The 23,007-nt window shown below is 48.8% G+C and overlaps 1 protein-coding gene and 1 long non-coding RNA gene across 19 annotated transcripts in view; one reads left to right on the plus strand and one right to left on the minus strand.

Annotated features, from left to right (window-relative positions):
- MAPT (microtubule associated protein tau) overlaps positions 1 to 23,007 on the minus strand; it is a 101,481-nt gene that overhangs the window by 74,093 nt on the left and 4,381 nt on the right. The gene's annotated exons all lie outside the window — the stretch shown is intronic.
- LOC109259747 (uncharacterized) lies at positions 846 to 4,479 on the plus strand. The gene is made up of 2 exons (XR_002076750.2): positions 846 to 1,077; positions 4,081 to 4,479. It is a non-coding gene; the product is annotated as an uncharacterized LOC109259747 (long non-coding RNA).

Below are 23,007 nucleotides of genomic sequence, written 5' to 3' on the forward strand. Positions count from 1 at the left end.
GGGACCGAGGGCCGCAGGCAGAGGGAGGTGCGGCCCTGGAGGAGAGGATCCCCACCTCTCAGAGCTTCTCGTTCTGCCTGGCCCACGGCAGGCACTGAAATGGTCACTGCATGCATAAACAAATCTACAAACATGTATGTCTGCACTCCTATCACATGTCCAACACAAGGGACAAGGAGAGAGGAGGAAAAGAAAAAGCAAGGCATCATGGGATGAAAGGCACTAATGGGGTGTGCAGGAGTCACAATTAAATTCGCCCACATACAACGCAGCAAGTTTTCTTAGGAAAATCTGACCCCCTCTTGCACTGAGGTCTGGAGATTGGCCTCCTCTGCAGGCCAGTCTCGATCTGATTCAATTCCAAAATCCAGGCAGCTAGGAAGATGCAGGGGGGACACTGGGTGTGTTATGAAGTGCCGGTCCCCAAGTGTTGCCCAGGGAAGGGCGGCAACATTACCTAAGGAAACAGGGAGGGCTCTCGCAGCTGCTTCTCTGCCCAGGAGCCGGTGGACAAAGAGCGGACCTCTGCCACAGAGATGAAGGCAGTTCCCGGGCCCAGCAGTGGGACGTGCTGTCACTCCATTGGGATGATTTTCCATAAGCGACTCCTGGTTGTTACTTGGATTCTAAACCGGCAGGAGCAGCCCCTACGGGCAGGGATGGGCTGAGCGGGGGCTGCAAGGGGGCTATGGGTGCACAAAGGTCTACAGGCGGGATGGAACTGACACATCCGTCCTGCGGGCCCCAGGGGCTGTGTGGTCAGGGATGGAGGGAGGGCATGACGTCACAGTCACCCTGGCAGAAAAGCCAGGTCTGTGAGGTCATGGAGCTCTGGGGCCCTTCTCCCCTGCCTTGGGCACTGTGTTTTGTTTTGTTTTGTTTTTGCTTTTGCTTTTTGGTGTTTTTTGCCTTCAAAGAGGAAGGAATGGATGAACAGGCAAGAGAAGAACAGAGGGGAGGAGGCTGGGAAGCCAGCTCACCACTCTCCCCGTATTTGGGAGTCGATACGCCCTCCTCCACTCCCCGTGACCCTTGCTGGTGAGGATGGACTGAGCAAAGGAGCCTTCAGAGTCACAGGTGACTGAAGCTCATGTGGCCCGGTACTGGCATCTGAAGGGGCTTTGGAGATTCCAGACTTTGTGCACTTGATGGGGCCACAGAGGAGGCTATGTCCTGAGGTCACTGTCAAGGACTGGGGCGGGGCGGGGGGGGTGTTCTCTCTCCTCTTCCTGCAGATTTGCATAGGCCTGTCTCACACTGGATTTCAAGGCAGACAGGGCTTAGCTGTGAAATGCAAAAAAGGGGACTTGTGAATTCCAGAGAATGTACTGAAGGATCTTTTAAATCCAAACACTCAGCTACCACTTGCTATGTGCAAGTCTCTTTTCTAAGCACATTATAAACCCAAATTCACTTAATTCTTTTCACAGCCCTATGAAGTGGGTATTGTTATTTTTACACCAATTTTATAAATAAGGAAACTCAGGCACAGAGAGGTCGAGCAACCTGCCCAAGCTCATACATACAGCTAGGACATAGCAGGGCTGGGATTTGAACCCAGGCATTCGGCTCGAGTGTGTGCGTAAAAGCTCACTGCCACGTGAGAAGAACTGTAGGACAAGTTGTTTCCCAGAAGTGAGAGTGGAGTTCCACTTCCTCACCGGTTTGTATCATTCAAGAAGAGGACTATTCCTAAAGACTAAAGTGGGTAGGTCAAGGTTCCACGCAGTGGTGACAGTGGCTGAGTCAATGAACAGCTGCGGTTTCCTTATGTGCTGCAGAGGTGAGAGAAGATTTTAATGAGAAAAACTCAGATTCCCTTTTATGAGAGGAAACCAGAACCACACAGAGCCCTGGAGGTAGGTTGGCCCCCAGCATTCCCTCAGTGCCCATAAGCAAAGCTGCGACAGTCAGACCACATCCAGCTGCCTGTCCCCTGGAGCTGTCTCAAGAGTAAACACTATGGAACTTCTGGGCTAAATCGGCCACAGAGGGGCAATTCTCTCCTGATGGCTCTGGGGACCAGTCCTAGCCTGGTCTGACATCCTGGTGGGGATCCAGTCCCAACATCATTCTCATCTCTGACCCACATTCCCATCCCATGCTCAGTGAAAATCCCTGAGTCATGATAGAGGACAACCAATGCTGGAGAGAAGCCTTCAGGTAACACCTGCTCCAGGCGTCCTCTCTTGTAAGAGAACAGTATGTCAAGACGCCTCAATATAATAACACCTTTACCATACATATAAAACTAATTTATAAAACCCCTGTGTGTGTGTGTGTGTGTGTGTTTCTTCCCTAGCCAGACTCAGTTTCTCATGGGCCAGGACTGAGTGGTTCCAAGTAGCCTAGTGCCTGGCACATAGTAGGCCTTCAACTGGACGTGCTGAACGTTTTTAGACTTTTAGACACCTTGGCTGGGAGTTTTGATAAAACGTCCCTTAGTTAAAAGACAGCATCCAACAAGTATCAGATCAATGGAACCCTCGAAGAGCAAAACATAAGGCCTTCGGATCGGGAGGCTGAGTCGTCCAGGGTCAGTCATGATATTGCCCAGAGACAGGACTCGGGAGTATCCGTCAGCAAAAACCATTTGCTGAGGGTCATGGGCTCAGGTGCTTTGGACCTCCTTAAGGGGAATCTTCAGTCCCTGCTCCTCCCTTCCAATAGAATGGCACCAGAATATCCCAAAGTAGACAAAGGGCTGGCCTCTGCCACAGAGATGAAGGCAGTTCCCAGCCCCAGCACTCTGCAGTGGGATCTGCTGTCACTCCTTTGGAAATGACTTTCCATAAGCGACTCCTGGTTGTCACCCCAATTCCAAACTGGCAGGAGCAGGACCATATGATATGCTTCTCCCAAGCTCTCAAAATCCCCATCTCAGGAAGTTCTTCCTGCTGTCTAGCTTGAATCCTTCCAGATACAGTTTAAACCAGACAAACATCCCATGAGTATATTAGTTTTAAATCTTCTAAGTTAGTAACTCACACTTGAAAATGTGACATTCAATTGAAATACAGTTTCTTTTTTGACATTTATTCATTTTTGAGAGATAGAGAGAGCTTGAGTGGGAGAGGGGCAGAGAGAGAGAGAAAGAGAGAGAGAGAATCTGAAGCAGGCTCCAGGCTCTGAGTTGTCAGCACAGAGCCTGAAGAGGGGCTTGAACCCATGAACTGTAAGATCATGACCTGAGCTGAAGTCAGATGCTTAACTGACTGAGCCACCCAGGTGCCCTTCTTCTTCTTTTCTTCTTCTTCTTCTTCTTCTTCTTCTTCTTCTTCTTCTTCTTCTTCTTCTTCTTCTTCTTCTTCTTGTTAAAGTTGCTAAGAGAGTAGATCTTTTTTTCTTTTTAAGATTTTATTTCTAGGTAATCTCCACCCCCAACGTGGGTCTTGAACTCACAATCCCAAGATCAAGAGTCACATGCTCTACTGACTGAGCCAGCCACGTGCCCTGATATCTTCCTCCAAAGTACAATTTCTGATTTATCTTGAGAAGTTGGAATGATCTGGCCATACTGGAGGCGCACTCCCACACGACACTATCATTGGCTGAGGCCTCCCGAGTGCCACTCCTGTGTGGGCATATGGTGACCTGCTTCTTGTCTGGGCTCTTCACACCTTGTCCCTCGGGGCACCAAGCAATTCATTGTCACCCACTTACCTAAGCAATCATGGACCCCCTCTGATTTCCCTCCAAGCCCAGTGACCCCAGGCCAGGCACAGTGCTTCCTCCAAGGTCTTCCGTCCAGAGGGGGTTGCTTTTTTTCGTTTTAATGTTTTTATTTATTTTTGAGAGACAGACAAGAGACAGAGTGCGAGCAGAGGAGGGGCAGAGAAAGAGGGAGACAGAGAATCCGAAGCAGGCTCCAGCCTCTGAGCTGTCAGCACAGAGCCCGACGCGGTCATGACCTGAGCTAAAGTTGGGTGCTTCCCCGACTAAGCCATCCAGGCCCTGCCCAGAGGGGGTTGTTACGGGAAGGAGGGCTGAGTGTCCTGAACTCTCAGAGCTGGCTGGTGTGCACTGAGAAGAGTAAGCGGCCTCCATGCTCTGACCCAGCTGACCCAGTTTGTCTTACAGGACACACTCCCAAAACGGATGCCAGGGCATCAGCTCTGGGTCTGGAGAAGAGGACTTTCCTGCAAGGGACACTGGTTGTCCATTCCGGAAGAGAAGACTCCCCACGGCCTGTTCTGCGCTGGCTCTCACCGACTGAGAAACACTCCAAATCTGTGCCCAAGTCTATACGGAGAAGCACGTAAAAGTTCTTGTCCCTGTTCTTTTCATCATAAATCCTACTACAAGGACAACCGAAGGGAAATTATCATACATTTTCATTTAAAAATCTGGGGAGGGGAGGAAAGAGGAAACTCCTTTGCAATCAGATTTTCCCACATTCACATTTATCCCTTATTAACCATTAATGGCTCATTCATCACACTGTAGAACTATTGTGCAAAGATGCATACATTTACCCCATGCCGGCCTTTTTGACGTTCATTATGAATTTAATTAGTATTAAGTACCCACAGTGTGCCAGGTGCTAAACAGCAGATGAGGGGCAGACGCGATGAAGGCTCCGCGTCGCCAGTCAGCTGTCTCTCTAACTGCTGAGGTCTGCAGCTTGCATTCCCTGCAGAGCCGCCCCACTGTCTCAGGACTTCAGATATGTCCTCTGCGGGTTGGTGGGGAGCTGAGGAGTGTGTCTGTGGACTTCCAGGCACCGGGAGGCATTTGCAGGTGACGGGCCCTGTGCAGCCACCCCATACTTTGCCAGAGCACTCCAGTCTGGTGTCCTTGAAGGACAGAGAAGGGTCAGGGGGGCAGAGCTGAGCCCCTGAAATCAGGCCCAGTGCTGGAGGGCCAGGCAGGAGGTATACAGCCCGGGGAGAGGAGGCCCCTTGAGGCAGCAATGCTCAGGCTGGAGTGTCCTCCAGGCGGAGGAGGAGGAAGGGGCCACTGTACTGCTGAGCGTCACCCCTAAGGGCTGAGGGACCACGGGAAGGTTACCTAGCCACCCTGAGCCTCAGTTTCCCCCGGCGAAAAAATGGATAGAATCTGCAAATTCAGTGGGGCGATATAGTGATGACTGTTTAGTCATTACTGTTTTTGTTTTGTTGCTACTGTGAACTCCAGCCAGGTGGCTGGTCAACAGCGTCAGGGCACAGGAGAGCACAAGGCTTGGGGGAAAGCCCAATCCATCACCGAAACAAACAAAAACAAAAACAAAAACAGGAGGCCTAGGATCTGTACAAAGCATGTGCATTGCAGGTGCATATAGAGCCCAGGAAAAACACTTCCAGCACCTACATTTTCTACCTACAGCCCATCTGGAAGGTTCTCTGGTCTAAGGCAGCCAGGTGCCCAGGCTAGCCCACAGAGGCCTAGAAACAGAGTCTATGCCTGCGATAGACCTCAGCAGCTTTGAGCTGCCAGGCCCACCTTGAAACCTTTGAATCTTTCTGAGCTGTGAGCCCACTGACCTCCGCTAGAGCCCAGAAGTGGAGGACAGGGGTAAAGGGAAGGGAAGGGAAGAAACGCGAACAAGGCAGAGTAATTAAGAGTCAGCTCTGGCTAGAACCCACAGGTTCCCACAAGCTCGTCTGTGAGTGTGGCCACAGGAACTAACCCGAGCGGAGCCCTCTGCACCGGTCTGAGGAAACCTCCAGGGTCCTCCGCAGGGTAGGGGCAGGTGAGGGGCCAGGATGAGGGGCTCTGGCCTCAGCAGGGGTGAGAGTGCATTGGGAGGAGGGCAACAGGGGCAGCCCTTTCCTCCAGTTCCACCTTGCCCGGGTGGAGGGGAGCGTGGCTGGGGTGAGGGTGGAGAGGTGATGACAGGCAGGGCTGGAGAGGTTAGCACCGCTGGAAAGTGGACAGAGCAGCAAAGACTCAAAAACACCAGAAGAGTGGAAAATGGAGTCACTGAGGTGAATTTTTTCAAAAATTTTCAAAAATTTTTTCAAAATATTTCTTTTTGATTATAAAAGTAATTCATGCTGCCGTTGGAAGTTTTGATAATGAGAATCATTACTAATATGATAAATTTTTAGCCACACACACACACACACACACACACACACACAAAAGAAATACAGACCTATTGGATTTAGGAAAATATGCAGTGCAGAAGGTAGAAAGTGACAGTCCCTCTGTAACCCATCTTCAGTTCCACAACCTGGCCTCCGAGAGCTTAATAACACAGGGGCATGTTTGCAGATTATCACGGTAGGTGTTCAGGAGTGTAACTAAGAGCTGGTCGCTCACTGTGTCCCGTCATTTATATGAATCATTGCCGCTCCTTACCACAGCCCGGAGAGAGAGGAGCTAGTATTCCCATTTTTCAGATGTGGAACCAGGCTCAGAGAGGTCAAGCTACTTACCCAACGTCACACAGCCAGGAGGGGACAGCCAAGCGTCAAGCCTGGTCTGCCCTCCTCCCAGGCGTTCACCCTTGCCACCACACCTCATCTGCAATTCAGGAGGGCGGGAAGAAGTAGGTAAATAAATAGCATCTCATGTCCGTTTCTTGAGTACGACATGGTAACGATAAATGATTGAAACAATACTTGGGGAAAACTGAGCTGCTAAGAATAGGCCAGGCAGGTGCAGGGAGGGCTGACCTTCCAGGAGCCCCCAGAGCAGCTTTTGTGCTAACAGGGGATGCACAGACTTTGGAAATGACAGCAAGGTGGCTCCAGGAGACAGCAAGGGAGCAAATGGCCAAAGTGGACAGAAAAATGAATGAGCCCACTCCACTCGCGGGGCTTACCACGTGGGTGGGCGAAATGGAATGGCGGTTCTGAAGTTCTTGTTCACACCGCAACGTGTCCAACTGCAGTATGCCCACTGCTGGGAAGTGCTTCATCTCCGTGGGCAGAAAAATCTCATTAACCTAATGGATATTTTCCAGCAACAAATGTTGCTTCTGTTATTTAAGCACACCAGAGGGGAAAGCCATTCCACCTGGGACACCCAGGCATCCTCCAGGAATTGTGGACTTTCTCTAGGAAAATTAGCAGGCGTTTTTAAGCAGGGTGTATGCTTCTCCTTTCAAAAGGAGTAAAGCCAGTTCAGCCTGGCTGCTGTAGCGAAAGGTGACGCCCACGACTGGCCAGGTGGGTCTGAGAGTCCCCCTCTGGCACTCCAGCCATTGCCGGGGAAGCCACGTGGAGCCTGGGAGGGGATGTGCAAGGGGAGGAAGGAGACCTGTGCTAGCTGAGATTTGCCATGGATGTGCTGTGTGGCTCTGGGGAGGTCACTTTCCCTCTTTGGGCTGTTACCTCATTTCTCAAGTGGCTCTGGCTTCTGTTAAAATGCCAAACTCGTGGGCCTTAACACCCTGCACTGGCACCTCTGTGGATTTTTCTCAGTATAACCTCAGAGAGCAGGAGAGGTGTGGGGGGAAAGGTCCCTTGAGAAGGAAAAAAGGCACTGAAGGGAAAGTGGTGATCCATTCTAAGGATGTCACACATCTGGGGCACCTCCCAACACTTCCACCTGCTGGCCCCTTCTTCATCCTCCCTCCATGCCCCCCCCCCCATCTCATCGTCGACAGAGGCCACAAGCCACCATCATGAGAGCACTGGGTGACTCTGTCAGGAAGGCAGCAGGGGAGGTCTGGGCAGTGGCTAGTTGCTGGGGCCAGGTGGCCCCTGGGGGTCCTTCCACCTCCACGGTTCTGAGAGTTCAGGGTCCTATAGGCCAAGCAGAGTGACCCTTAACTAACAAACAGTGGGAGATGCTCAGGGCCGGGGGGCACGAACTTCTAGCCGTGGCCGTGCCTGTCAGCCTCTCTGGAGAGAGCCAACGGGCAACACGATAATTAAAACTGAAATGAGGCCCTCTGAGGATTGGAAGGTCTCTGAGAATTGCTCTGTTGTACCCGAAAGAGGAGACTAGAAGTGTCTTTCTGCTTCTCTGGGTGCAGGAGACCCCAAAGAGCAGGGTCTCGGGGCCACATTCTATGTCCTTCGAGGAACATGGGGGATTCTGGAGGGACTCTGGCAAGGCCTTGGAGCAGAGTGTGGAGCTGCTCACGAAAGTTACTCCACGGGAGACAGGCCGCGGTGCCAGGTCCCCTGAGGCAGGGCTGCGGCCAGAAAGCCCCTCACCTTTGTCCCCACTGCTGAGGTTCTAGAATGGCAGCTTCCGTTTTTTTCCCCCCTTCCAAACAGTAAGTGCCACCTGGCTAGCAGTGGGTGGATGAGGTCATTTGTGTGAAAGCAAGAAGATAGAAAACAGCACTGAAGTTGTTTTTGATATAAAAGGATTGGGCATAAAAATTGTAAAGTGGTGCATCATCCAGCCTCGCCCCAGAGAACTCATCCATGGGCGGCTCACCTGGAACGCAGGCTACCACGCACTCTGGGGACCAGGGTGGCTCGTGGGGCTAGTTTGGGTTGTCCCAAAGCACAACAAGGCTTGGGCACTTAAATAACACGGTAGCTCACCTCCCCTGTCCTCCTGCCCCATCCACCTCTATCTCAAGGGAGTGCTCCAGCAGGTGCTCTGTGTGTTCAATTACACACTTCAGATATGCTGCACACACACACACACACACACACACACACACACACACACCCCACAGTGTGTGTGCTCCTGGTAAGTCGGATTCCTGTAACTCATCCGGAAGGCCCTTCGTCGAAGACAATGATGCGCCCAGGCTAGCCCACAAATGTCACAGAGGTTCCATCTCTCTGAAATTAGAGGATGAAGAGTTTTTCCACCAGGGATGTCATGCCTGTCAGCTTCCCCTGGGGGGGCCTTTGAAAGAACCCTCCTTCCAGAGATTTTCATCCGTCTGAAGTGAGCATATATATGAGCCTGAGCATATCTATGAATTTAGCTTAAAAAAAATACACACGATGTAAAACATCAACAGTTGAAAAGAGTTCAGAGTGAGTGACAATGACGTTCCCTGCCAGCACCCACAATCTCTCTCCCCAGAGGCTACATCGAAACCTGATTTTCATTTTCCTCCCAGCCAGGCTCCACATACACGGCCTCATTGACAGGCATCCTCCCTCTTTTTTATTCAAGCGGGAACACAGGACAGCTCCTCCTTGTCGACCACAGCAGTGCATTTCGGGCGGATGGGGGGGACCACACTTTAATTAACCAGTTCCATATCCATTATTTCCAGACTTTTGCATAACAGACGGCTCCCCAGTGCATCCTCCCACAGATGCCTTTGCTCACATACCGAGGATAAATTCTTAGAAGTGGCAATGCTCTGTCAAAGGGCATCTGATGGATCAGCCACATTTCTCTCCAGAGGAGGTGACAGCATACGCCAGCCAGCTGCAGGGTTACCTCCCCTCCAGATCTCTGCTACCTGATCCACGGGACAGTGGCATCTCTCTGTGGCTTTATCAGTGGTCCTTTATAACTGGTGAAGTCGAGCATCTTTTCAGTCCCCACCCTTTTTTTTTTCTTGCTTTTTTCCTGTAAACTATCTGTTTTTCTCTTTTCCCAGGCTTGGTATTTTGGTAAGATGTCTGGGGCAATTCTGAGGTGTCCCAGGACCCCCTGCCTGTTCTGGATGACCCAAGGTCCCTTAAAGCTCTAACAACGTGGATTCTGCGAGCAGGATTCACAACCCGAGGGCCCGGGGACCGCCCGGGTTCTGCGTGGGCCCCGCCACCCCGCAGGAAGGGTGCGGGACTCCCAGGGGCAGCTCAGGTATCAGAAACGTGCCGTGGAATCACCCGAGCTCGGGTGTTATCAATATTTCACGGGATTTATCTGGCAGGATTCATCAGGTATTGGATCAATTCATGTCCTACCCCTCTGCCTTCACACAGAGCTGCTGCTTTATAGGAAGTTGCTCAAGTGACTGTTGAAAGAATAAATCATTAACACCTGTCTAATTGCCCCCCTTTTTTGTCCAGAGTAAAGTTCAAACGGGTTCAGTGGAACTGTGTTCACAAATGCTCACAAAGACTCCTAGTGTAAGGATGTCCACTTCCTGAGAGCCTCAACCAGCTTCCCTGCAAATTACTAAAGCCCCTTTCTTTGGCCCTGGCAATCAGGGTTGCCAGATAAAATAGAGGGCAACCAGTTAAATCTGAACTTTGGGTAAACAACAACTGTTTAAATGTAAGTATGTCCCAAAGACTGCGTGGGACATACTTTGTGTGTGAGTTTTCTGGGGCCACTGCAATAAATTGCAGACTGAGTGGCTTAAAGCAATAGGTATTTATTCTGTCACTGTTGTGGAGTCCAGAGTTCCAAAATCAGATCATTGGGACAAAACCATGGTGTTGGCAAGAAGTTCTAGGAGAACATCCTTTGTTTCCCTCTTCCGACTTCTGATGGCTGCTGCGATCGACATCACTCCACGTCGCTCCAACCTGTGCCTCCATCATCAATCACGGGGTCTTCTCATCTCCCTGCCTCCTTCTTGTAAGGACACTGCATTTACCACCCGCCCAGACAATGCAGTAGAATCTCTCCTCAAGATCCCTCACTGAATGACATCTGCAAAGATCCTTTTTGCCAAATAAGGTCATAGTCACAGGTTCTGGGAATTAGGATCCGATATCCTTGGGGAGCATTTATGTAGCCCATCACACTTATACTTAAAAAAAAACACACAAAAACTGTTGTTTATCTGAAGTCCAAATTTAACCAGGCATCCAGGGTTTTAATTCGCTAATTCTGACAGCCCTCCCTGGGCCTGAGCCTCTCCCCAGGAGGCAGGGACTTAAGCCGCTCACCTTTACCTGCTCACCACCCCTCCCAGTATGAGCTTAGGGACCAGGCCTCACACCCAGTCCTGCCCATCAACATCTTTGGTCTTTGAAGCAGGGCTCATTCTGGTTTTCGGGAGAATCTTAAGGCTTAGACCAATACAAAGTCTTAGCTTTTTAAAAGATTCTGGCAAGTAGTGTACATATTTCCCCTTCTAACACTCAAAATGCTGACCTGCACCCCTCCCCACTCCAGGTCATTTGTGTGAAAGCATTAAGAGAAAAAATAGTGTTGGAATTGTTTTGTTGTTGTTAAAGATTTAATTTTTAGGTAATCTCTACACCCAACGGGGGGCTCGAACTCACAACCCCAAGATCAAGAATTGCACACTCCTGGGTTAAATGAGTGATGGGTATTAAGGAGGGCACTTGTGATGAGCACTGGGTGTTGTATGTAAGTGATGAATCACTAAATTCTATTCCGGAAACTAATATTACACTATATATTAATTAACCGCAATTTAAATACAAACATGAAAACTACCAAAAAAAAAAAAAAAAAAGAGTTGCATCCTCCACCAACTGAGCCAGCCAGGTGCCCCAGAATTGTTTTGATATAAAATGATTGGGTATTAAAATCATAAAGTGGCACATCACTCACAAATATATGAGTTACATACCTGCAAGTCTCTTTAAGAAAGGCCTTAAGTTTTGGGGTGCCTGGGTGACTCAGTCGGTTAAGCATCAGACTCTTGGTTTCAGCTCAGGTCATGATCTCACGGTTTTGTGAGTTCAAGCCCTGCATCGGGCTCTGTGCTGACAGTACGGAGCCTGCTTGGGCTTCTCTCCTTCCCTCTGTCTCTGCCCCTCCCTCGCTTGCTCTTTCTCTCTCTCAAAATAAATACATAAACTTAAAAAATATTCAAAAAATAAAAGAAAGGCCTTAGGTTTTCATCAGTACTGAATTCACTCCCTCATCCATTCATTCATTCACCAATTACCGAGCCTTTATTCTCTGCCACGTGCACAGAATTCATGTGCTAGGCACTGAGGATACAAAGATGAACAAAACATTGGCCAACAGACGGATGTGTTAGGGAGCCTCATTCCCTGGGGGAAGCCCAAAAAAAGTGGAATGAGACAACGTTGTGGAAATTAAACACCAAATAATGGACACTAGTAATGTGAAGGAGGAGGGTTTTAATCAATTTGCTTTGAAACTAGTCGTATAGAGAGAAACCCCATTAATTTACTAATTACCTTTAAATTCTAGCAACCACTTTTAGCCTTTAGTTATGAAAAAAAACTTGTATTACAGGATGTGTTACTTAGGCAGGTCTGTGTTAATTAACACCGTGGAGGTTTTCCCCTCTTTCCGGGTCTTCTGCATCCCTGGAAATGTGGGTGATGACCACGAAGCAAACCATCAGGGCATCCCTACCAGTTTGACCCAGAACGGGGTTACTTGGACTTTCATCTTCTCCCTTCACCTGCACTGCTCCTTGCTCCCCACTGCTGGGGTGCAGGGAGCACTTTTGGGGGGACACAAATTATGACCACACACCAAACATATCTTATGCCGAATAGACTTTTTTTTTTAAGAAGGAAAAGCCATCTTTTCATTTATTTATCATAATGTACAAATCCTCAGGCTAAAATTCCAGGTCACTGCCATATATATATATATATATATATATATATATATATATATATATGTATATGTATGTATATATATATATGTATATGTATGTTAATATGTATGTATGTGTGTGTGTGTGTATATATTGTGTGTGTGTGTATATATATATATATATACACACACACATACATATATAAAACTTTTTTTTTTTTTTTTGTCCTGGGGAGGTGTGTGGGAAGCAGTGAGGTCTCCTCTCCCCTACCCTCTACTCAGGAACCGGCAGTTGGTAGGATCCCTCAGGCTAAAACAATGAGTGGAGAGCCACGGACGGAAAAGCCAGGGGTGAGGTCTGCTCTTGAGAAGCAGAAGTCCTGGGTTCAAATCCTCTGTCGGTCTAAAACTAGCCATGTGATCTGAAGTACCACTTAGCTTTCCTGAACCCCACTTAACCTCCTTGAACCTCAGTTTCATGATTTGTGAAAGGGAAAAGAATTTTTACAGGCTCACATCAAGAACTAAATAAGATCTGGGGCACCTGGGTGGCTCAGTGGTTAAGTGTCCCACTTCAGCTCAGGTCATGATCTCATGGTTTGTGAGTTCGAGCCCCGTGTCGGGTTCTATGCTGACAGCTCGGAGCCTGGAGCCTGCTTCATATTTTATCTTCCTCTCTCTCTACCCCTCCCCTGCTCACTCCCTGTCTCTCAAAAATAATAAATAAACGTTAAAAAAAAAAAAAGAGAACTAAATGAGATCATATCAACTGTAAAGTACTATCTGCTTATTAGCAATTTGGGGAATGGGGAGTCCTGACATGACATCACGTAGGCCACCCAGACGTGAGCTCTTCCTCATGCCTATGTGTTAAAAAATGTTCCTACGCTACTTCCCTCTCCCAAATACCTAGATAAGAGTGTTAAAGTAACTCAGGTTTTTATTTTTATTTTTTTTAATTTTTTTTTTCAACGTTTTTTATTTATTTTTGGGACAGAGAGAGACAGAGCATGAACGGGGGAGGGGCAGAGAGAGAGGGAGACACAGAATCGGAAACAGGCTCCAGGCTCCGAGCCATCAGCCCAGAGCCTGACGCGGGGCTCGAACTCACGGACCGCGAGATCGTGACCTGGCTGAAGTCGGACGCTTAACCGACTGCGCCACCCAGGCGCCCCTCAGGTTTTTAAATGAGACTGACCATTCCCTAATTAGTCCAAACTAGAAAGATATTAGGGCATCCAGAAAGCCTCATCATCCTAAGTGTTCTTTGCAAACTTGGGCCCACGGGGGACAGGGTCTGTTCTACTGGAAGTTCTGGTATCTATTATGTGGCCATAGCCTTTGATGATGAGGTCCCTGCACCCAGAGGCACAGATGCGGCCAGCACACTCTGGCCTGTCCAAAGGGTGACCAGGAGAGCTGCCCTCTGCCCAGTGTTCTCATGCTCCTGACTTTGCTTCCAGGGCTGTGTGCAAACCTGCAGCTCCCACCGGGGTCCACGAGAGCTAAGCAGGCCTGTGCTCAGTGCTAAGACTGACAGTGTTCTTCCAGGTGGCCCCATTTTGGGGTGCTTTTAAGAATTTTCTTAAAAAAAAAAAAAAAAAGTAAAAAGGGGCGCCTGGGTGGCGCAGTCGGTTAAGCGTCCGACTTCAGCCAGGTCACGATCTCGCGGTCCGTGAGTTCGAGCCCCGCGTCAGGCTCTGGGCTGATGGCTCGGAGCCTGGAGCCTGTTTCCGATTCTGTGTCTCCCTCTCTCTCTGCCCCTCCCCCGTTCATGCTCTGTCTCTCTCTGTCCCAAAAAAAAAAAAAAAAAAGTAAAAAAAAAAAAAAAAAAGAATTTTCTTGAAGAGCAACTCGTATTACTCACCCTGAATAAAATTTGTAGACTGAAATGATTACTGCTCTGTCTTTCCCCCCAGAAAAATCCAACAAAACAGAAACTAGGGTGGGATCTCACATATGGTATAGGGTTGCCTTTATAGCCAGTGGATTTAAAAAAAAAAAAAACAAAAAAACCAAAAACTTGGGGAGGGCGCCTGGGTGGCTCAGTTGGTTGAACATCTGACTCCTGATTTCGACTCAGGTCATGATCTCATGGTGCATGAGTTTGAGCCCCTCCATTGGGCTCTGTGCTGACAGTGTGGAGCCTGCTTGGGATTCTCTCTCTCTTCCTCTCTCTCTGCCCCTCCCCCAACTCTCTGCCCCTCCCCCCCAAATAAAAAAAAATAAACTTAAAACAAATTTGCAGAGTAGGTGGGAGGCAAGAACAGAACTGAGAAATAGCTTGCTGCAGATGCAAGAGTGGCTGTGGGAAATGTATTTCAATACCATTAAAAGTACCTGGTGAGGTTGCAAATCCTAAATATGTAATATGTGTGACCCAACCCCATCTGTGTGAGCCCCCCTTTTCTGTTCCCCATCACTCCCCCTTTTCCTGGTCCTAGAGCATGAACCACAGTGGTGTAGACATGGGGGAAATCAAGTGGATGGTTGTATGAAGGGGATCAGACGGTACACCAGGAGGCTGGGTATTGCAACCCATCCTCCCTCCCTCCCTCCCTCCCTCCCTCCCACCTGGACCCTTTCCTACAACAACCTGAGTTGTTTCCTACAACAACCTGAGCAACCTGAGTTGCTTTAACACTTTCCTAACAACAGCCGTCTGCCTGGTCCAGGGAAAATGCCCACTTTCAATGAAATTTCTCCCTGTAGACACTGCCCGGGAACCTGAATGTCATCTCCCCTGAGTTTACACACCGGACCCCTCCTGGCCACCTGTGCCAGCCTTGGGTCACACATACCCCTCCACGGAAGTGTGGCAGGGGTGGAGATTTTTCATGCTTTATGTGAACTGGAAGAAAAACGAGCTGTTCTGTTTGATAACTGTCGACCTGCCCACGACACTAAATTTGGTTCTGCCGTCACCGGCAACATGAAACAACAGCCCAGTTTAGAGGCTAGCTTTCGGTTTAAGATACCTTCTCCAGGCTCAGGTTACATACGACCCATTCAGGGAGGCTGGAGGGCACAGTTTCTCTGGTCATTAGCACTAAAGACATGCCTGTTGGCCTGGAGAGCGGACCCGGAGGGGAGGCACTGAAGGCAGGAGGCACAGGAGCTGCAGAGAAGTGCGATCTGGCTGTCTCCCTGGCCGAGATCTCTCTGGGCCTCAGTCTGCTGCCCTGCAAAATGGGGATGATGATCCCTGCCTCAGAGGGTGGGGGTTGTGTAGTGAGGGTTAAATAAGGAGATGTTTTTAGTAAAATAAATGCAACTGGCTGGTACCATTATTATCAGCATCTCCATACAATAAAACCAACTTGGACCAGTAGGGAGTGCATTAAGTTGGTCTGAAGTAGGGAAGTCGGGCTGGGGTTACACACCTGCCCTGAAATACTACCCACCATGCACACGCCTGAGAAACCGGGTTCCTCCGTTCCCTGGGCAAAGACAGCTAGACGGCAGCCCAGCTCCAGTCAATTCGAATCCCAAGAGCAAGCGCTTCCATGAATGAGACTTCACTGAGTTCTTGCCACCAAAGAGCCAACGGAATATTATACCACCTTGTCAACTCCAACCTTCAATTCAATCACTCCTGCCTTAATCGGTTCCCGACCCGGGCTAACCACCCGGTAGCCGGAAGAGGCTGCTCCCAGGCCTCATTAGAAATAGAAGGTTCTGTAGCAAGTCCCTGTCTGATTAGGAGGAAACTGAAAACCCCCAGGGAAAATGGAAGGGCTCCTAGGATGTTCCATCTGGGGGTGTCAGGAAAGCTCCAGCTCCTCTCCAGAGAAGTCGGCACTGGCAGGGGCAGGATATCACCTGAGGTTATGCTACGGGCACTTCCACCCACTGTCCTGTCCTGCACCCTGGCTTTAGGCCTCCTCTGGGAAGAGGGGGACAGATACAACCCGTAGAGGCTGGATTGCAGCCGCCTGTCCATCCATCCTGGGCGCAGGCCCTGCTGACGGGTGCTCACCCCTGGGAATGAGCCTGCACCGTCTGGCCCGCAAGAGGGGGGCAAGGGGGCCGCAGGTGTACTATTTCAGGCATCAGGCTCCACTCAACCCACGAGAGACTTCAGGTCTGGCGCCTGACTCTGGCTCCCGGGAGGGATCCCCACTCCCTGTGGTACCTGTCTTCTGAGAAGCTCAAATGAATTCTCATAGATGGTTTTATTTCAGTTCTGCAACTACCCAGTGAGAAGGGAGCCCACATTATCATCCACTTGGGGCTGGGGGACTGCACAATCCCCATTTTACAGATACAAAAATGGAGGTACAGGAAATCTTTAACTTCCTCACAAGTCTCTCAGTTGGTAAGTAGGAAAGGCTGCAATTAAATTCAGGGTTTGGCAAGCCCACGCAGCGGGTGACAACGGGTCCACAAAATGAGGTGATGGTTAACTTCTGGAATTCATTTTTGCCAGCAATAAATGATAAGGAGATCTTTTTTTTTTTTTAAGTTCTTTTTCACTTGGCCCAGATTGTCAACTTATAACATGAATCCTGCCAGTTAAAAAAATTTTTTTTCCCGTGCATTTCCCATCAGGCATCAAGCATTGGTTCATAATTATTTATAGCACTTTAGTGACACTGAAAGGGATTTATTTCAATTTATTCAGTCTTTATTAACACTCTGCAGGGAACAGAGTGCAGCCATCACTCCCTGCAGTGTTAAAAAGGGAGGGACTTCAGAACGACAGGAGGCAGAACTGAACCCAGTAGAGATGCCTAGGAGGCACATCCCACAGGATTAACCCTGGGGAAAGATTAAATAGGGTTAAAGCAGGTTCAGGTGAGTCTGTCACTGATAGCTTCTTTATTCAAGCGGATTTAGGGATGTTCTGCGAAATCCTTCATTTCTAAACTGGGCTTGTGGTGACAGCACCAGCTGAAACTCAGCTGCTGCATGTGGGTTGGGGCCAGTGTGGAGTTTCCCTGTTCTTAAGGAAAAGACAAGACGAAAGTGGATGGCAGAAGGGCTCGTGACTTCCAAACTGCTATTCTTGGCAATGGGCAACTTTGAAAGGGACAGGTTCACATGAATCTACACCACAATTATTACTGAACCCCAATACAGCAAATTATATACAACTATCTTACTTGTATATACATCCTTTGCTTGGCTTATTAACATACTTCGACTTAAAAATTTTTTTTTAATGTTTATTTATTTTTGAGAGAGAGAGAGAGGGAGCGAGCGCACATGAGTGAGAGAGGGGCGTGAGACACAGAATCTGAAGCAGGCTCCAGGCTCTGAGTTGTCAGCACAGAGCCCGATGCGGGGTAAGAACCCACGAACAGAGAGATCATAAGCTGAGCTGAAGTCAAACACTCAACTGACTGAGCCACCCAGGTGCCCCAATATACCTTGACTTAAATTCGGATGCGTTACTAATACTAAAGTTGAAAGCTGTTCAGGTGTTCGGCAAACCCAATATATAAAGTCTAGACATACAACAAATAAGGGAGTGAATATTCACAGTTAAATATATAATTATAATATTTATATGTCTATATACTTTAAACCAAAGAGATTTTTTACATCGTCAACTTCCCTTGGGCATGAAAGCACTTGGTTTTAGATTATTAATTATCCAATAAGCCTCTTTTTTGAGGGGTAGGCTGTGAGAGGGAGCGTGAGTTAAGATAATGGTTTGGAAAAAAGCATCTCTGAAATGACCTTCAAATATACGGCTGAACTGGACAATTCGGCTGACACACAATTTAGAACACTGGTCCTAACTCAGATCCTTTGCCATGCAGGAGGGAAACAGTTGCGCGTTTCCATGAATTAGTCTTTCCCAGCACTTCCTTCTTGGCATTATGTGTCGGCTAGAGATGACATGACAGCAATTATGGACCCAGGGGTCTTCTAATCCCCTTGGTGTCCTGGGGAGGAGGGCATATAGATGAAAGCGCATCCTGGCCTTTCTGTGCTACAACTGCAGACTAATCCTAAAACAATATCATCCAGCCTTCCTCGAAATATAGAAAACCAGGCCACAGGTGGGTAGGAAAACCAGAAGCTGGGACCAGAGATAATTGTGTCCCTCTTCTATTGGATGCCTGATTGAGCAGGACAGCGGACAAGAGCAAAGGAAGGACCATGAATGGAACACTATTTTCACCAGCTTCAGATTTAATTCTAACGTGCTGATTTACAATGGTTTTTAATTGTTGGACCTTGATCTAAAATTCCTTCACTATGGAGAATTAATATAGTAAGAGGGATTTATGTTTATTTTGAGTCTTATGGGGAGAGTTTTGCAACACTCCCTTAAACCAGGATTCTATGTGAATGGACTCAAAGTGCTGAGCTAGTCCTGGTGGGCAGGGAAAAGATGTGGGGAGAGGGTGGGGGACTGCCCACCATTCACTTAATACCAAAGTCTCCACAGTAGGTCCTGTCCTAGCTGTCACCATGTAAGAAGCAGGAAGGAAGGACTGTAAATATTCAAGGCTGGGTCCACAGGGCCTGATGTCCACAGCCAAGGCCTCCTCCTACCACAGCCAATCTTTCACACTTGTTACAATAACTCCATCATTTAAATAAGATGCAAGCTAATGAGATTCAAGTGCAAAATGAAAGGCAAACTCTTAAAACCATTAACTTGTTTTAGGAAAATCCAGTTGAAGGCTTTGGAAAAATTTCATAAAGATGAGTAATTCTGGGGGCACCTGGGTGGCTCAGCTGGTTAAGAGTCCAACTTCGGCTCAGGTCGTGATCTCGCAGTTCATGAATTTGAGCCCCAAGTTTGAGCCTCGCATCCCGTGTGGGACTCTGTGCTGACAGCTCAGAGTCTGGAGTCTGCTTCCGATTCTGTGTCTCCCTCTCTCTCTGCCCCTCCACAGCTCACGGTGTCTCTCTCTCTCAAAAATAAACATTAAAAAAAATTTTTTTTTAAGAAATTAAAAAAAAGATGAGTAATTCTGGAGGCGCCTGTGTGGCTCAGTCTGTTAAGTGTCTGACTCTTGATTTCAGCTCAGGTCATGGTCCCACAGTTCATGAGTTCAAGCCCCGAATCTGGCTCCCTGCTGACACTGCAGAGCCTGCTTGGGATTCTCTCCCTCTGCCCTTCCCCCCTCCCCTCGCGGGCAGTCTCTCTCTCTCTCAATCTCAAAATAAATAAATAAAGATTAAAAAAAAAAAGATGAGTAATTTTTTACTGTCAAACAAAATGTTACAGACTGTGAACAAAATAGTAAAATGCTAGAGAGATTCTGCATTCAGATTCCTCTGTAGTGTAAGCCCTTTTTCCAAGGAACTAAAATCTGAAGTCCTAACCAACGTATTATGAGTGTGGCTTAGGTGAAAAAAGACAAGAAATTCCAACCAGCTGATCCAAACACCAAGAGCATCATTTTGTAATGGTTTTTCTGATGTAATGGCTTTGAAAAACTAACGTATTATGACCCTCAGTTTTCATTTCATTGATAGGAAGGCTTGTTAAACCAGATTTAGTAATTCAGATATGAACATGCTTATCAGATGCTTGGGAGTTCCCTGGATTCAGAACATGTCCATTTTGTTTTGTTTAACATTTCCTGCTTGACCATGAAGCCTGCTTACCAGTTTACCAAGTTCAACGCATTTGTAAATCGTCTCCTCCACTGCCTTCCATTACCTTCCCAAGCCCATCCTCGCTCACTTTTTATTCAGTGAGTTACAAGTAAGAGCTCTGAACCCCTGCGTTAGCTAAGCCAGGTCACCGTTCCCGGGATGGTGGGAGGGCGTGGTCCGGCTCAGGCTGGCATGTTGATTACACAGTCTATTCCTGGAGTGGAGTGGATTTCAGGAAGGAAGAGGACAGAAGCACGGACAACAGATGACAAGTCATTCTGCTTGCCTGTGGCAAGAGTTCTGTCTGCACATTTAAACACGGGTGTGTGTGAAGTCGGGGAACCCACTTCCAGCCTCCAGGGGTAGCTGGGCAGGTGCCTACTTGTAGCTCGAGCCTTACTCAGTGTAACAATTTATCTGTTACAAGTGATTCCATCAGTAGGGTCGGTAGATGCCTTTGAACATTCATCCAGTCACCAGCGTTGATCCAGAGGCTGCTGCCCTTGAGACCATTCACTGAGCAATTTACTAGGTGCCAAGCCCTGGGCTAAGCACTACATCACCCCCCACCCCCTTTTAAACCTCACAGCAACCAGTGAGATAGGTACTGGCATACCCCAGTTTGGGGACAACACCAAATTCTTGGGGGACAATACAGCTCGGGTCCCACAGTGAGTGGGGGAGCCGGGATTTGCACCCAAGAGGTCTGATCAGAGTCCACACCCTTAAACAACTGACCAAAAGTAATACCTCTCTCTGCCGCCGGCCAGTGCCCTGCACTGAGGGCCTGTTGAGGAAGAAACGGTGTCTGCCTGCAAGGTATTCACAAACCTTCCTTCAACAGCTGAGGCACAAAATACATTTTGGGGGGATTCTTTCAATAGCGTCCCTGATTGGAGCAAGTACAGAACCCGCTAAAATGTCAACAAAGCAAAAACAAATTCAGATAATCCACCTGGAAGTCATTCAAATTTGTATTCTGTGGAAGCCGATTCTAGCCCACATGGCTGCACACCTGCAGAATGCTTCCGAATCAGAGAACTCAAAAAGCTCAAAACCCATCCGAGCTGGCCTCACACTGCTTCCCCACACTCAGGCAGAGGCCATCTGTGCAGAAAAGAAACCTGGAGGTGGCAGGAACATGGCGCCTGGAGAAGGAAACGCATTCTTGGACAGTAACCCTTTTGGCGAGGTAATTGGGGTGAGACTGATGGGTGTGGTATATGTCTGACTGCCCACACAGGGTACAGGGGAGGCTGTGGGATTACAGTGGCCTCCAAACTTCTCCCAGGGTGGAGCGGCAGTGAGTCCTGGGGATGAAGGATTCTAGGCAGTCCCTCTAAGTCACAGCATAAAGGAATACTTCCTGCAGAGCTTGGGCCCCAGGAAGCAAGAAGCAGGTAGCACCTTTGCCAAGGGAGCCCCGAGATTCTTGTGTGAGGCCCTTTCCATGCCCATCCAACTCAACTCACAGCCACAGGCTCAGAGCTGGTCCCACTGGTTGGTGCCAAAGCTTCAATCTCTCACAGGGGCAGGACCTAAGATGAGAATCTGCCGTCCCTAAAACTTCAGTGATTTGACCCTGACCATAGCGGAATCTATGTCATGAGCCCCCAGTCTTGATTTCTAGCCTCATCTGAGTCAATCAGACCCAGCTGCTCTTTTGTATGATAGAGCGGTCTTGAAAACCTGGGTTTGGGGCTTCCTGGGTTTAAGGTCCCTGGGATATTTTCTCTTTGTTTTATAAACAGAGGCACAGAGGCTGAGTGAAATCCCTTGCTCCACGTGTCAAGGCTAGATCAGAAATTGTGAGCTTTAGATTGTGTTCCAATTACAGACTCTCTCAAAAGCTCATTTTGTGAATCAGTGGCTCTGGAACTTGAATACTCTCACTGGGTCAATGTTACAGAGCACGCTTGGGTTTCCAGGCTAGCCCACAAAGGCCTACTAAAGCCATGTGTAGCTGAGAAGGGGAGGTGGCTAGTGTCAGACATCCCAGCTCTACCATTCACTGGCTGTGTGACCTTTAGTGAGTTACTAAACCTCTCTGTACGTCAGTTTCTCCATATGTAACAGAGACAGTAACAGCACCTACTACCAAAGGGGGCTGCCGTGAGGACTAAATGAGATCATCTCTGGGGAGCACTTAGAACAATGCCTCCTTAAAGGCACTTGAGGAACATAAGCTGCCACGTTAAGAGGACCAGAGTAACAATGTTTCAAGTACTAGTGACATTTGGGGTCGGATACCTTGTGATGTGGCAGACTGTCCTGTGGCTTGCAGGACCTTTGGCAACATTCCTGGCCTCTACCCACTAGATGCCACAACTCTTCCCGAGCTGTGAAAATAAAAAATGTCTCTAGAAATGTCAGTGGCCCCGGGAGCTGAGACCCACTGTTTTACAGGAAAACAGCGGAGAGTCCCGGCTGGAAGATCAGGTTTCTCTCTCTGCTGCAGCCCGGTTGGTGAGGCAGGAGTCTTCTCCTCTCACCACTTGCTCAGGTGCCCCTCCATGCGAGTGTTCCTGCAAGGCACTGGCAGAAGCACCTAGGGTGGTGAGTTGGGGGTGACTAGTCAGGTGGATATTTCTGGGGCTGTAGAGGTGTCGGAGGGCAGTTTTTGAAGCGGGATCATGAAAAGGGCTGGGTGGGAGGACGGGGAGCGGCAGAGGCCAATGGGGTTTCCCACCTCCGTCCTTCTGACCTCGGGTACCGGGAGCGCCTACAGTCCCAGAGATGGCAGGGCGGGATTGTGTGGTCTCTCTCCCTTCCTCCCTCCTCAGCACTCTTCTGGCCAACCAGGGTGACATGAGCCGAGCCGGGAAGTGCTGTACCGAGAAGGGGGGTGGCTCAGAAGCAGGGGAGGGAGGGTGTGGAGGTGCACCAAAGGGCAGAAGCAGGTTGAGGGGTGCCATTTGGACACTGAGCAAGGGACAAACTGGACTGGATTTGTTCCCAAACCTTCCTGATGCCATGACCTTGAGTAGGCACCCCCCTCCCATTCTACTTTCTCTTTGCCACCTTTTTGACCTGCATTTTCCCATTTTACCCATTGATTTGTTAAATGGGTATGGACCAAATACCTATTGGATGTCCAGCACTGTATTAAGCCCCTGGGCA

The sequence above is a fragment of the Panthera pardus genome, unplaced genomic scaffold (assembly GCF_024362965.1).
Source record: "Panthera pardus isolate Hobbes unplaced genomic scaffold, ASM2436296v1 HiC_scaffold_3, whole genome shotgun sequence".
Classification (NCBI taxonomy): domain Eukaryota; kingdom Metazoa; phylum Chordata; class Mammalia; order Carnivora; family Felidae; genus Panthera; species Panthera pardus.